This window comes from Hippopotamus amphibius, chromosome 3 (assembly GCF_030028045.1).
Source record: "Hippopotamus amphibius kiboko isolate mHipAmp2 chromosome 3, mHipAmp2.hap2, whole genome shotgun sequence".
Classification (NCBI taxonomy): Eukaryota; Metazoa; Chordata; class Mammalia; order Artiodactyla; family Hippopotamidae; genus Hippopotamus; species Hippopotamus amphibius.
In genome coordinates, this window is record NC_080188.1 from 9,868,369 (window position 1) to 9,883,337 (window position 14,969).

Sequence of the window (14,969 nt, forward strand, 5' to 3'; positions counted from 1 at the left end):
AAGAGACTAACATTTGAATGGGTAGACTGAGTAAAGGGCATTGCCATCTCAAATGTTGGTAGGCATCATCCAATGCACTGAGGACCTGAATAGGACACAAAGGTGGAGGAAGGGGGGAATCTTGGTACTCCTGGTTCTCAGGCCTTCTGAGTCAGAATAGAATTTATACCATTTGTTCTTTGACTCTCAAGAATTTGAACTACATCACAGGGTCTCCAACTTGCAGACAGAAAATCATCTTGGCCTCCATAATTGCATGAGCCAATACTTCTTAACAAATCTCTTTGTGTGTGTGTGTCTGTGTGTCTGTGTGTGTGTGTGTGTGTATGTGTAATGTAGTTTCTTGGGAGAATCCTGACTAGTATATGGTGGCCCCCTGATCCAATGTGAGGGATATCTCCATAAAAGGGGAAATATGGAGACAGCACACAGAGAGGGAAGATGATGTGAAGAGACACAGGGAGAAGATAACCATCTATAAACGAAGAAGAGTCCTGGAGTACATCCTTTCTTCATAGCCATTAGAAGGAATCAGTATTTCCAACACCTCAACCTTGGACTGCTAGGCTCCAGAACTGTGAGACAATACATTTCTGTCATTTAAGCACCCAGTTTGCTGTGCTTTGTTACAGCAGCCCTACTAAACTAAAAAAGTATTTTTTAAATTTCATATTATTGCCATCTCTAGTGGTCCAAGTTGATTACACTCTTGAAAAAATGTAGTCAGCTAATTATCAGCTTGGTTCCAATCAATTCCATGTACTAATCTTATCACTCAAAGTTCTATTTTTCTGTATTTTTCTGTTCTGTTTCACCTACGCCACTTTCTCTGGAATTAACTGTAAGGTGCTCTGAGTCTATTAGTCTTACATGGAAAAGTCACATTCTCAGTTTCTCCCTCTGAGCAATTTTTCCACTTGAAAGTATTCACTATGCATCATCTGAACCCATTTATTGCCAGAGGGTTTAATTTTAATCAGTTCTGTGACTCAAAGTAATTCTGAAGTTTTTCTTTTATCGCTTCTAGTGGGACAAAACTTGCCTCTTCCTTTTCAATGAGAACCAAATTTCTAGACTCTCTTTGTTCTCCTTTAATCATTTTTGGGGACTGGCCTATTTTTTTCTGAGATCATCTCTTTCTTGGACCACCATGTAAAATATAAAATAATGGTAACTATATCTGGTATTAACATTTTATTTTTCCAAATTCTTTCTGTAAAATTTCAAGTTCATTAGATGATATCTTTCCCTTTCAAGTTATCACAGATTAATGTTTTACCAAATATTTGCATTGACACAAATAACCATCCTTCCAGCTTTCACTAACAGGTCTGCCACTTGACTGTCAAGAAAATGCTACATGTTTTAGGTAGAATATTACTTTACTGCCTCATTTCCTGTACCATTCTGTATATGAATCAGGATAAGCAAGATTAGGTTTCAATAGCAACTTAAAAAGCACAATGAATTACAGTAAGAAAAGTTGTTTTTTGTTTTTTGTGTTCTTTGTTTTGTTTTGTTTTTTTATATTGCCCAACATTGGAAAGTGAGCTGGGGTACTCATACTAGTTGTCCTTGCACTGAGACTCAGTCTAATGGGAGAGGAAAATATGGAATGATTCTATTATAGTTGCAGAAGAGAAAATAGAGCACTGATTGGTCTCACAAAATCAATATATTCTTGGCCTGAAAGTGATACATATCACTTGTGTTCAAAATTCATTGACCAGAGCAGGTCACATGGTCCCAGGCAACTACAAGAGTCTCAAGACATTCAGTCCTACTGTGAGTATTAGTGGAAGGATGAATTGAAATATTTGACAAACAGAACAGTGTGGAAACAGAAACAGAATAATTATATGACCCTCATTTCTTAAAACAAAGTAACTGAAGCTTCAGGATCTAGAAACCTTAGAAATAAATAGAATTACTATTTGAATCACTGTCTTCTGTTTCCAAACTTTTTATTTTTTTCTCTCACCACTTTTTTTCTTTAGATTACAGCATCCTGAGATGTTCTCAAAGGCAAAAAATAAAATAAAATAAAAAAGAAAGAAAAGAAAAAAAAAAGAAAATGAAAAAGACAGGTAGTGGAAGCATATAAGGGAAAAGAATGAACTCTAATAAACAGGACAATCTCTTTATCAGAACAATGGAGACTGCGATAAAGATGTGGGTCCCTGAAAAAATACTCACTGAGCTCCTACTTATGCCTGGTTCATCACTAATCACTTTCATTCCAATTATAATAGTTAATCCTTATAAAATAGCATAAAGAAAAATACCTGTGTACCAGCAGCCATGCAATTTAACTTCTTTGAAATAAATTCTATTTTCCAGATACAATAATGATTGAATAGAGAGAGTCAAATATAATTCATTTATGTAGGTGGACGAAATAATGGAACAGAATGCAAGTCTGTGGCTCACACAGCACGTAGGCTTGAGGAGAACGTTGGCTCACCATTGCTTCCTGTATTCCCAAGCATGCAAGGTGACCCTGGCTCCTTCTATGAGAAGTATCTCAGCAGAAAGTTCTTGGCCTAAGGGTCCTAACCATGATAAATGCATTCTCTCCAGATACAGATTTCTTCTCCCTCTCTGGCTTGCCTAGTGAGCTGAAGACTGTCCTTGATGGGGGTGTTAATAGGCCTCTCTAGCCTGAAGGCAATTTTGCCTTTTCATAGTCAATAGACTATAAAAATTTTGGAAAGACAACATAGCCTGAAACTCATATTAAAAGTGTACAGACTTTTTCTCTGTTTCTGAGCAGCCCTCGTCTTGAGAATAAATTCTTTTTTTCATTTTACATTTCCCCACCACTCCCTTCTGCTAGTAACTTGTCATTTTTCTTTTTCCTCCTGGGCAGTTACCTTTCTACTTTCATACTTCTGTCTTAAAATAACCCTTTACTTCTTAGATCTTGTCTACCTTTGGTAATGCTTTTCTCTTTTTTTCTTTTGACTGTTGATGGTTTACTCTGATTATCTGAATTCCCTAAATACTACATTATCTGTCTTTTAACTCCTGAAATTCTGTCATTTGATCTTGCAACTTTCCTGAAAAGTTTATTAGTGATTTCATCAATTCTTTCATCAAATACATATTGAACCCCTTGATACATGCTGCTTTTTATAATCAAGGGCTATGTAGTAGTGAATCAGATACAGCACTGGCTCCTATATTTGCTTACGTTAAAATGTAAATAAAAATTGCAGTTAGTACTTAAGCTATTTTTAGTCATAACATTTCTGAGAGCAAATGAGAGGTGTTTTTTTTTTTTAACTCCTGACAGCGAAAACTCGGCGTCTTTTTCAACACTACTTTAACTCCCTGACACAAACTGGGTGTCCAAGAATTCAATTTAATTCTGACACTATCTAACTGGAGTTAGTATCAGATCCCACAGGTTAAAGAGTTCAATCTAACAAGTCTGTTCCCACCTCACACCCTAATCTCAAGTCCCAGGCCATGTGTTCTGACCAGACCAGCTATAAATCAGGGGTTCCTATGAACCCCTCCTCAGTATCAGTAATTTGCTAGAACAGCTCAGAGAACTCAGGAAAATAATTAGCTTATTTTTACTGGCTTACTATAAAGGATACAAGTTAGAAATAGGCATACAGAAGAGATGCATAGGGTAAGGGTGTGTGTATGTGTGTGTGTGTGTGTGTGTGTGTACGAAGCTTCCATGTCCCCTCTGGGAATGTCACCTTTCAGTGTCTCGTGTTCACCAACAGAAGCTCTCTGAATCTTGTTTTTCAAGAATTTTTATAGATCTCAATCTCTAGCCCCCCTTCTCCTCCCTAGGGGTTAGAAGTGGGAGTGAAGTTTCAAATGCTTTATCACTTTGTATTTTTGGTGACTAGTTCAATCCTTATATTGGTTTATTTTGGAGCTCATTAAAGATTATATTGGGGCTTATTAAAAGTCATCTCATTGGAACAAAGTATGCTCCTATCACCCCATCACTCAGGAAATTGCAAGAGATTCAGGAGCTCTATGTCAGGAACAAGGGACAAAGACCAAGTATCTTTCTATGATCACAGTACTATAAACCAAGTGTTATAAAGTTTTATTTTATTGGCTCTCAACTGGGGGCAAGTTTGCTCCCCCCACCCCCCACCCCAGGAAATTTTGGCAATGTCTGGATACGTTTTTGATTATCACAACTTGAGGATGTTACTGGCACCCAGTGGGTATAATACGGAAGCTGCTAAACATTCTGCAACACACAGGGCAGTCCCCACAACAAAGGATTTTCCAGCCTAAAAAGTGCAATATGCAGAGCTGATGGTGCCCATCACACACAACTATATCCATCCACTTACCTAGTTTTTATGGCTGAGTTTGTGCCATCACATCAGAGGTGAGTAGCTGAGACAGAGGCTTTATAACCTATAAATGTATTCTCTGGCCTTTTCCAGGAAAAATGTATTGATCCCTGTATAAACTAAAACTAAATGGGACTATAAAATCTTGTAGCAGAAGGTCAGGATTAAGTTGAAAGGTGTATTAATCAAGGAATGTGTCTCTGATTAAATACAAATTAAGTAAAGACTAGAGAAATTAGTACAAGTTGATTAGGAAAATAGAGAAAAGAATATTCCAGCAATGTGAAAATTTTGTGTTGCAGACTTGAGGCAAGAAAGAGCAGGACCTAGTCAATAAGCTGAATATGGCTGCAGGCTGAGAGAATCAAGTATGTGTGAGAAGAGACTGAAAAAACAAGTAGCAATCATGTCATGGAAGTCATGTTAAGGCATTTGAAATTTTTAAGTGTAATGAGAAACCAGTGGGTTTCAAGCAGGACATTGATTTATACCTGAAAAGGATCAGACTGGTATCTGTACAAATAATACAACTTAGCAAGGAAAGAGGAAAATCATTATACATTCAGGAGGGGAAAAGATTAATGTATTCTGCAAATAACAAGGAATCTTGGGTGGATGGAGTAACAGTTGGCAAGCGATGTCCAATGGAGGAGGAGTCTGGTAGAACGATGACACATTTAACTGTGTGCTAAGGTGCTGGAGTTTTATCTGATTATCTCTAAGGCATCATCTCTGAAGAGAAGAGGAGTGTGACGTGGTTGTGACAGTGCTGAGAATGTGTGGATTTAGTGACAATGAGCAGAAAAGACTGGAGTCTGGAGATGCTGGAGATGGTGGCACATTCACACAAAACCAAACAAACAAACAAACAAACGTCAGGATGATGGAGCCAGCTTGTCAAAAAGACTTATTCCTGGGAAAGCAAAATCACCTGATAAAGGATATGGGCATCTTCTGACTTAAAAATTCCCAGGTGATTACACACATTCTACAGACTATAAACTATTATCTTAGGCAACACACTAACCTCTGTGACTGGTTCAGCCACCTTGGCTGCTCTGGTAATAAAGAGGACCCTGTGCCACAAACAACCCGGAGCAGGGGAAATTGAGCCCCTTCATTTTGTTTCCCGACCTCTGTGTCCTTTCTCTGTTTGCTGTGGAGGATAAGGATTCAATGTGATTTCCACATTCTATTTGTGGGGACTGCTCTTCACTATAATTGGCTTTTTTATAACTCTGATCTCTCTGTGTACGCTGAATACAAAGTTTACTTGGAGCTGAGAAGATGTTATCTTCCTGTTTTTAGCCCCATCTCTGCCCATCTTCAAAAATTTCCCCGCCTCATCTTACCCTTTCTAGTAATCACTGAAAAACAATGTTTAACATTTTGCCCATCTCCATAGATATTCCATAGATATTTACAATGTCTTCTTTTGATGTGATACTCACTTCTTTATTGAAAGTCAAGGAAGAGATGAACTTATGTTTTAAAAAGAAAGAAAAAATAAGAGCACTGACTCTCATAAAGATACAATACATTGCACCAATTTTGTTTTTAATATTTTATTTTATTTTTATGTGTATTTATTTTTATTATAGCTTTTTTAAAATCAAAGTATGGTTGACATACACTATTATATTAGTTTTAGCATTGCATCAATTTTTAGACAAGTCTTAAAATCTTGAAGGGACTCCTAGGAAAACTGCCCGTAAACCACAACAATAACCTTTAGGTATGCAATTTTAAGTGAATCTCCATAACTGGAAATTTACAAGCAATCTATTTGCCATTACTGACTAGTTCTTATTCTCTTCTAAAGATAAATGTACTAGTTTCAGTGTGAGGGGAACTGCAACCTCTTTGGCTTAATAACTACTTTGGTTGTCAGAAAATCTAGCTTCATGAGCAGAATAAAATTTCCCCATGCCAGGAATTTCCCAAGTTACAGTGACTGAATAGAACACAACTTAAAACTTCTTTTCTTTAATTTTGAAAGTTTCCTGCGACTATCTGAAGGTTTTCAAGCTTTGAAGCCTCTCCTGAATGCCCAGTACTACTCTGTAAAGGTTCTGCTGGAAATAAACAGGACAAAGATGCTAGCAGGTCAAAGGCTGTAAGGCTGTGAGACAGAAGTGGGGGTGCTCTGGAAAGAGAAAGGAGGCCCTTGTTGATGCCCTTGTGTTCTGTGTGCCACCTGGAAGTGCTAGAAGCCCCACAAAGTAAACATGAATTATGATTATTTTGGCTTAAATCTATTTTACTAGAGACTTTTTCCCCTTCTAGATGGAATGTGCTACATTTCTTTTTCTGTCTTCTATCTCTTTGTCTCTCTCTGTCTCTGTCTCTGTCTGTCTCTTTCTCTGTGTCTCTCTCTCACACACACACAATATTTGATCTTCATTATGCCCTTTTTCTTTTTAGGTTTACATCCATATTACTTGATTTCATTTCCCCCTTGTGAAATTATTAAAAAATGTTGTTTTTCTTTCCTTCTTATAAAATTAATTCATGATCAATGTAGGGTCCTTTAAAAATAAAAGTAAGTCTTGGGGATTCCCTGGTGGTCTAGTGGTTAGGACTTGGCTTTTTCACTGCTGTGGCCCAGAGTTCAGTCTCTGGTGGGGAAACTAAGATCCTGCTAGATTTTGTCTTTTTCTGTCTGTCTGTGTCTCTCTTTATCTGTCAAGTTGTGCTTGTTTACTTTTTTAGTTTTACTCTCAACAAACATAGAATCATACTGTATAGATTAGTTTGTAACTCTGTTTTTAAAAACTTGAGAATATACTGAGATACTCTTTCAGTGACATCATATTACACTTCCCATGGCCTCATAGTAAATAATTTATTTGTTGAGATATACTTCATATAAAATTAATGATTTTAAAATTCATAATTCATTGTTTTTTTATGTTCACTTTTTGTACAACCAACACCACTAATTTCAGATAATTTTCCTCACACTTAAAAGAGACCCCCATACCCCTTAGCAGTTAGTTCTGATTCACCTCCCCTGTCTCCTGGCAACTTATTCTACTTTCTGTCTCTAGCTTGATCAGGGCCGGGAAAGATACATTGGATTTGAACTAAAGAAATAATCTAAAAGGGTGGTCTAAACCAGAAAGACATAGAGCAGAGTGTCTTTCAACCAGTGGACTGAAGATTCACTGCATTCACATCTTTTTCTACCATCCACTGAGGCAAGTTCCTTAACTTTTCTAAGCTTCAGTTCCCCATTTGTCAAATGATTATAATTGTACCTACTTCTTCATACAGTGCATGCGGAGACCAAATGAAATGAATTTAGCAAGAATTCTGATATTTAGGAAGTACTCAAGAAGCTATTAGATATTTATAATTAACGAGAGATAGTGGAAGAAAATGTGCTTGATGTATGTGATTGGAGTAAGTTTGAGAGGCACCAGGATAACGCGGAAGAAGTCATGGACCTGATGCAGAGCTGTCTAGAGAGAAATGGCTGGCCAGTGACCCTTGACTTAGTGAAGTCCTGATTTTGTTTTGAGAATTTCCTTTGATTGACTTGAACACAGATAAAGAATGCAAAATTCTGGGTTGTTTTCGTGGAGGCGATTTTAAGTACGTAGCTATGCTGGCTTGGTAAATAGAGTACTTGCTCTGTCAAGAACGCTTTGATTTACTTAGAGTTTTGATGTACTTAGTAGTCGTATAATTGAGTTACCAGATCTCTAAGGTACATTTTTTTTCCATATTACCATCATCACTATGAATATATAATATTTACTGAACATCTACGATATGTGGGTCCTCTATTAAGCCTTTTACATGAATTATCACATTTAATCTCCAAACAACCCCTTAAGGCAGGAGTTATTATTAATTTCCATAGTATAGATGAAAAATGTAAGAACCAAAGATGTTAAATAATATGCCCTAAGACAAATAGTTTGTATACAGATGATAAAGGTCTTTGCTAATAATCTTGTCAAGGCATCATGACTAGAGCAGGGACTCTTAAACACCACAATATAATAAGGGTTTTTATCATCAATCATTTGTTGGTATTAAGACTACTTTTATGATGCACACATAGAAGGGGAGATTTATTCTAGGGTGCTGTAGAGTTTTTTTTTTTAATAACGAATGTGACGATTACTCTAAGTGTTCTTGTGTATGAACAAGTATTCTGTATATAGTACACATATCAGAGTTAAGGGCAAGAGAATGATCACGTTCTATTTTACCTACTATTTTTGCTTTTTTACAAATATAAATATGATAGTTATGCTTCTTTTGAAAAGGAAGCTAGTAAATTGCACAGCCCATATTTCAGAAACCTCATTTATTTTTCCACTCATCCTTTCTATACCCCCTGCAACCTTGAGCACAGTAACTCCCCCATCTCGCAATAATGTCTTTGTTGATCCATAGTACCTATTTGACAATTACCTGACCCGAATTTCTTCTTCATGCTATACTTGTATAATTCCAAATGCTTGATTCTAACATTTAAGGATCAAAAATTTGTGTTATAACTATGTGTAATTCTCCCTTAAGACCTGTAACACAGCAGCTCACAAACACCAATGTCTAAATCAGAGAGAACACAGGCTTCAGAGGCAAGAGTGCCTACAATTTGGAGCAGATAGTATTATTGGTGTAATGGGATTTATAGCATAACTTGAGAAAAGCTATGAGGAAGCACATTGCGAGAAATTATTATAAATATGCTGGAATTGGTTATGAGTAAATATTTGCTGAATACTTTCAAAATTGTATTAATGACTTTATCAAGTGTAAAAAATGAATACTGGGCAAAATCTCTAAGGATGAGTCATGACACCAGGTTCCTTAAAGAACATCTACTGCCACTAGATCATATGCCGTAGTAGGGCAGTGAATCCGCCCATCTTGTTGACTACTCTTTTCACAAAGCCAGACACACAGCAACTACTCATTAAATAATTGATAATTTAATATACACCATCTGTGGGGATATTGGGGATTATTAGTGTGAGTGAAGAGGAAATAGTCTAGTGTTTGAAGCATGAGTACAATCTGGAATAGAGAATATAGCAAGAAAGGTAAGAATAGTGCTACAGAAGCAGAAACACACCTCTTTTTCAGATTATTTAGAAAATAAGATTTGTGTGATGCAAGAATAGTGGAAGATAAGCCTAAAAAAATAAAAAAGACAGATTACAAAAGGAGTTTAATGGCAGCTTAATGACTAAAAACTTCATGCAGAAACTAAAGATAGCTAATATAAACATTTACAATGTACAAGGTGCTATTTTAAACCTGTACTGCCCTTATTAGCAATTTAACTCTGCCAATCACTCTGAGATATACTATTATTGTGGTATCACTTGTGAAGTGAAGTAGCTTGACCAGGGTCATGCAGCTAGTCAGTGGTAGAACTGGATCTGAAAGCAAGAAATCTGGTTCCAGGTCCACCTTCTTTAAAATGCCATCCATTGCTCTATGGAATAAGCAGTTATGTAATTCTTAGTCCATCAGAGAGTCCTATTTCAGTTACCTTTTGCTGTATAACAAACCACCCCAAAGTTCAGTGGCTTAAAACAAAAACACTTTTTATCTCTCACCACTAAGCTGTTGATCAATCAGTTCTTCTATTTCAGGTGATGTTGGCTGTGGCACTGGAATTAAGAGAAGGTGCAAAATGGCCTCACTCAAACAGTTGGAGCTGACTGTTGGCTGGGACCTCTGCTGGAACCATTGGTCTGGGGCCTTGGTTCTTCTCCATGTAGGCCTGTCCATGTGGCTGTTTGGGCTTCCTCACAGCATGGCATATAGATTCCAAGAAGAAGCAATCCAAGAAAAAAGAAGAGAATGTTGCCAGTGTTCTTATGGCCTGGGTTCAGAAGTCCCAGAATAAAACTTGCACCTTCTCTTGTTGGTCACAGCAGTCATGAGGTGAGAACAGACTCAAGAGGAGGAGAATAAGCTTCATCTGCAATAGGAAAACTTATAGGGAGGAAAAAATAAACTGTGGTACATCTAGAGTATAGAATATTATTTGGTGCTAAGAAAATGATGTATCAAGCCATGGAAGACATAGAGGAATCTTAAATACATATTACTCAGTGAAAGAAGCCAATCTAAAGGCTACATACTGTGTGATTCCACTATATGATATCCGGGAAGAGGCAAAACTATAGAGACAATAAAAAATGAGTGGTTGTTGGTGAGAGTGGGGAGTAGGCAGAGCACAGATTTTTAGGGCAGTGAATGTACTCTGTATAATACTATAATGATGCATACGTGTCGTTATACATTTGTTCAAACTCATAGAATGTACAACACCAAGAGTGAACCCTGATGTGAATTATGGACGTTGGGTGATTATGATGTGTCAGTGTAAGTTCATCACTTGTAATAAGTGTGCCATCCCGTGGTGAGTGATGTGGATAATGCGGGAGGCTATGCATGTGTTGGGGAAGGGGGTATATGGGAAGCCTCTATACCTTCCTCTCAATTTTGCTGTGAACCTATAACTGCTCTTAAAAAATAAAATCTTTAAGAAAACTGATCATGGTTCTCTTTGGAAGTTATCTATGTCATATCTCAAGTTACGGGAAGAATATAGCTATCTGTTGGATCTTACATTTTCTGAGTTTCTGATCATCATATACTGAGGAAGAAAGACCTTTTGTGAAGATTAAGTATCCTCATCTAGTCTTTCTTTCATGAGAGGTTGCAACTAACATTGTGTAGTATAGCAAAGGCTATTATTTGAGCAACTGATTTTACATGAAATAGAATGTACATATGACAGCTCGATAATAATGACATGATTATTATAGTGGTTCAGAAAGGTATTTCTAAACACTTGCTCTTCCTCACCAGTTTGTCTTTGCCACTGAGGGGTGTGAGATGCTGTTATTTAATGCATTTGACAGTGGATTATAGTAGAATTAAACGCTAGTGGAAACAAAGTTCTGTTAATGGCTCTGAATAATCTAAATGTAGAAATTATTCTAGTTCAACGGAGGGTAAAATTACAGGATGTTGAATTCTTTCCAACAAGATGAATTGGGAAGATGAGACATGGAGATTAAATGCACATTACTGTACAGATTTGTACTGTAATACCAGGAAGAAAATTTTGCTGGAAGGGTGGGAAAGAAAGACACAGTCCTAGAACACAGAAAAGGGGATTCCAGTTCATTAACTATAAGGCTGTCATGGAGCTCACACATTTTGTGACAGTGTAGTAAAGATAAATAGTTCTAAAAGCTCCTCTTGTTCAGTGATAAAATTCCTAACTATTGGAAAGATTTTTGCATTTGTCAGTGAATGATCCTTTCTGGATAAAGCCGAAATGATGGCATGTCAGCTTATTTCACCTCTGTGAAGATTTTTAGAGAAAAGTGGTTGACTTATTTTGTTGTTTTCTTAAAAGTCGGATAGGCCATTAAAAATTTTACAATGTTTTCTGTAGTAAATAGTATGCCTACTAAAGCATTATTATGGGGACTTCCCTGGTGCCACAGTGGTTAAGAATCTGCCTGCCAATGCAGGGACACAGGTTTGATCCTCGGTCCGGGAAGATCCCACATGCCATGGAGCAACTAAGCCCATGAGCCACAACTACTGCGCCTGAGCTCTAGAGCCCACGAGCCACAACTACTGAGCTTGCACATCACAACTACAGAAGACCGTGTGCCTAGAGCACACGCTCTGCAACAAGAGAAGCCACTGCAATGAGAAACCCGTACACCACAACAAACAGTGGCCCCTGCTCACCGCAGCTAGAGAAAGGCCGCGCACAGCAACAAAAACCCAACACAGCTAAAAGTAAATAAATAAATAAACAAATAAATAAATAAATATTTTAAAAAGCATTATTATGTATTCGAATGTTGCTTACTAATAAGAATCAGTAGTTAACCTCAAAATCTATTGTTTACTGATCATTTATATGTTCAATAATATTTTATTGAGTAGCTGCACAATATACGACACCATGCTGGGCAGTGGTTATGCAAAAGTGAATTAAAAAATCTCTGTCCTCAACAAGCTGCACACTATCTAGTTAGGATCTAAATGTTCCAAACCTATTACCACACTATAATTTTAATAAAGTATTTGGGGCATATATGGGCCATTTTGAGATCACAGGATTGATGATGGTCTGGATTAGATGCTTACAGAAACATTTCATAGAGAAAAATATATTGTGAAATATGGGTATTGCAAGGATGTGTTAAAACATGTTTAAGAAAACATTAAAGATTCAAAATATCATTGAGAGTGCAGGAACATGGGGAAAGAATATTACACATGAAACTGGAAATATTCTCAGGAATCATATGATAAAAGATCTGGCATGCCAGACTGTAGGAATATTGTTGATTTTATAAGTGATTTTATAGCAGACAGGGTAGCTTAAGTTATATTGTCACAGAAAATGGCACCCTCTTCTCCATCCTAAGACCACAAATGCCATTTTCCCCCTCACAAAGCACATCTAATTCAGGCCATTCACCACACTGGCCCATGTTGTCTTCACTCTGGGACCCAGGCTATGAAATAATACCTCTCTGGCTCAATGCTAGTTATCATGGTGGCACTGATCTTAACACTCTTAGCCAGAAATGACGTGTCCCTTCTGCTTATATTTAATTGGCCAATGCAAGTCATGTGACCATTACTGATTTCCTGAAGAAAAAGGCACCATGACAAGGGAAATGTAAGTATTTGGTGAATAGTAATACAACCTTTCAAAGAGACACAGGGATTATTTACACTTTAAGCAGAAAGGTTGATATAATAATTCATATATGTACTACCTCAAAATAATTTTGGAGCTCAGAAAACAGGGATTGGAGATTAAGAGTTTGTTGTCATGTCTATGGTAAGAGAATCTGACAGTATCTTTACAATAGAGAACAGAGAAAGAAAAAGAAATCTTATTTGAGGTGTTAAATTCTTAAAACTTAAGGAATGACTGAAAATTGAGGGAGAGAGCAGGATCTAGACGTTCTCCAATGTATCTGGTGCAGGGGTCAGGGTTGATGGAGGAACCATTTCCTTGCATAAGGAAATTAAAGAAAATGAGGAGCTTGGTTATTGAATAAGATGATATTCAAGTGCCAGAAAACTTTCCCTAGGAAGGCAAATAACTTGTCCAGTTAACAAAGTGTAGCCCTGGACCATGACGTTACATGCTTAATGTCATTGTATGTCAATTATTACTTGTGAAGGGGTTAGAGTCAGGCACACCTGACTCACATACTGGCCTTACCAGGGGAGTAGTATTCGGTGAGCAACTTACTTTCTCTAAAGTTTTCTCATATATACAACGAAGATAATAAAGACCCTTATTTTATAGTTTTGCTGAAAGTTATAATGTAATGCATGTGGAATGCTAAATAAAATGGCATCAACTTAGGACTCTACATTTTAAAATTTTTCCAAATGTTTGGCAGATATTAATCTTTGCAATTCAGAAATAATAAGTTGGAATTTCAAGGAATTCTCAAGAATCCCAAATCATTGGTTTTCTGGGCCTTCCTTATCATTTTATGTACACTTTATAGTAATAATGAGTGACCATTATTGGACTGTGGTAGAGGGCAATAGGGTTGTATTAAAATTTGAGGCTCTATATCTACTTATATTTAAAAGATAAACTGAGGCATATTAAAATTTTAGAAGTCTATTGGACCAAAAATCGATTTGAATTGATTAATTTGAATTAATATTTTGCACGTTTAAGATTGTATTTAAAGAATAATAAGGGATAACATTTAAGTATTCAATGTTACAGTTTCATCTTTTGATTTTTAAATGATTTTGATTTGGTATTTTAAAAACTTTATCAGCATCCAGTCTAACAGATAAAAAATTGCTTCAGGGAGCTATACAAAATGAAAGACTTCTATAGGGAGAAGGGAGTGGGAACAATAGTGTTACACTAGTCAAACAAAGGATTTGGTTATTGTTTGGTTATTGCAAAGTTACTTTCCTTTAGATAATGGCAGGGGTCTATCAGGCAGATGACCTTACTAGTGCCGGTCAGGTGATTCCTGATTGCCTGGTATAAGATTCCATTTCTGGGACAGCCAAACTGCAATTAGGTTAAGTCCCAGTTTGATGACCTGGGGTGAAGAATAAGCAACTCCATTTGGGGCTTGTCATCTTGTTTTTTTAAATTGATAAGTAGATAGATAGATGATAGATAGATAGATAGATAGACAGCTTCTTTTTATGATTATGGACTATATTTGCAATAAGAATATCTATTTCAATAAAATGAAAATTATCCACATATGCTGTAGATATTCTAACAAATATCTATTAGAAGGGAGGATATTAACACATATAAATGGCAAAGTTTTAAAAATACTAAATTAAAATCATTTAAAAATTAGAAGATAAGGTCTTCCCTGGTGGCACAGTGGTTAAGAATCCGCCTGCCAATGCGGGGGACACGGGTTTGAGCCCTGGTCCGGGAAAATCCCATATGCCTTGGAGCAACTAAGCCCATGTGCCACAACTACTGAGCCTATGCTCTAGAGCCCCACGAGCCACAACTACTGAAGCCCAGAGGAGAAGCCACTGTTATAAGAAGACCACAAACCGCAACGAAGAGTAGCCCCCGCTCTTGCAGCTACAGAAAGCCCGGGT